General features: G+C 37.8%; 1 pseudogene; it reads right to left on the bottom strand.

The window, feature by feature from the left end:
- Positions 1-1,380: 1,380 nt before the first annotated feature.
- Positions 1,381-1,499, bottom strand: LOC134964864 (5S ribosomal RNA; annotated as a pseudogene).
- Positions 1,500-1,861: the final 362 nt, after the last annotated feature.

Here is a 1,861-nt window from a genome sequence, read left to right as displayed (position 1 = left end):
ATCTGACAGACTCTCGACCATCTCTTATACCTGGTTTTTCTGTCTTCTGGATACCCTCTCACTGCTATGTCTGTTATCTGTGTACGCGGCAGCTGTTTGAGGCTGTACGGGCAAATGGGTCTTAAACCTGGGATTATATGGTTCCTAGGCCAATAGGTTATGATGTTAGACCAATCATTCTCAATGTAATGTTCCAACAATTCCCTTTTTAAATGGTAACCTATTGTACAATAAAATTCATCATCATTTTCCACATAACCAAATGAGACTTCAGTGCTTGTAATTGTCACCAATCTCGGTGCTACGGACCCTTTGTATTTTCTTAACACAACAACACAGGTACAAGATTTGCACACACCTCTTTGGTTATTTATCAATTCAAACTGTTTATCAGCATTAGAATATACCTTGGCAATACGCCACCTTATGGTTTTTTTTAAACAGTTTTGTTTTCTTAATAAACCTGTATTACTATTATCAAAATGTAAAAGTTTCCTGGATATTTGATTAATTCCCCCTGTGCACTTGTGACAAATTAGCTGAAGATATTTACCCACAATTCAACAATATGACATACATGTATGGTACCTTAAAAAAATTACTTCTGACTGACACTGGGTTCTTTAAGATATTCTCTGATCTTCCCAACTGGACTTCCACAGATACATACAAGAAACGCTGAGTCAAGTGAGCAGGTAGAAATCTACACATTAAATCTCACTTACCGTTTTTTTTTATCAGCGATTCCTGAGAGATCAGAGGATTTGTTGCCAGTGGAGGAGATGCTGGAAGATCCCCGGACGATGCCCCCAGAAATGTTAGGGTACTTTGACCACTCTAGGTCTGGTCTATCAACTCTCTTCAGTCATCAGTCAGAACTCTGTTCTTTTAGCAACCGGTTGGAGGTCAGTAAATGAAAAGATCACACACAGGATTATGTGTAACCTAGCCTCTCTCCACTAGTATTCTTTGATCTGAGAACTAATTCTCAATATTCAAAAAAAGGGGGGGGGGATAAATAGGAGTAACAGTTCTCCAAATAATATGAATATTTCAGGTGACAGTGACACCTGAGATGAAAATATCAAGAATTTAATTTCAGCATAACAGAAAAATTCCGACATGTGATACATAGGCATTTGATATAATGAATTTTGACTAAGATTTTAGTCCATCAACCAATGCCTATTGTGATAGTATATCCTGGTAAAGGTTAATCTGCTATTTCTAAGTTTCTGATCAATATGTACAGTATGAAAAAAGCTTTAGATGAGTCAATGATCAGAAAAAATAAATAAGAAGTTAGGAATATAGATGTGAAATCGGTACGGGTCAAAGGTTGCTCCAACACTTCTGCTTTTCACATGGATACAGAGGTATTTATTACTGCACCTAATATTCCCTAGCAGTCTACCATCTAGGTACTAATCAGGATATTCACTGCTTAGCTTCCAAGATCAGGGGAGATTGGGCGTAACCAGTGAGATATGGCAGTAATATCACATAGATTGTGAATGAGAGGGTGTATGGTTATTGGCATATACCAGAAAGAGTACTTCTGCTGTCCATTATTGCGCACAGTCTCTCTGTTACTTTTGCATTGCAGAGAAGTTTATGTGACTGGCGTCAGGATGAGAGAGTACTGAAAAAGTAAGATATAGGAAATGTATAGGTTCAGGGCCCGTCTTCTGCTGTCCACTGTCATATAAAGAATATAGCGGACAGTAGATGAGAGAGGCGGGTTGCCTAGGCCTATTGAATATTCATGTAAAATTACACAGGTATCTTAAGGTTTCTTATGATAATACAGCATCCGAATTCAGATATTGCATATTCTTAATCCTAACAGTAGTGGGCAGAA

The sequence above is a fragment of the Pseudophryne corroboree genome, chromosome 9 (assembly GCF_028390025.1).
Source record: "Pseudophryne corroboree isolate aPseCor3 chromosome 9, aPseCor3.hap2, whole genome shotgun sequence".
Lineage (NCBI taxonomy): Eukaryota > Metazoa > Chordata > Amphibia > Anura > Myobatrachidae > Pseudophryne > Pseudophryne corroboree.
The sequence above is the reverse complement of the archived record's forward strand: the minus strand, read 5'-3'. Positions and strand labels throughout refer to the sequence as shown.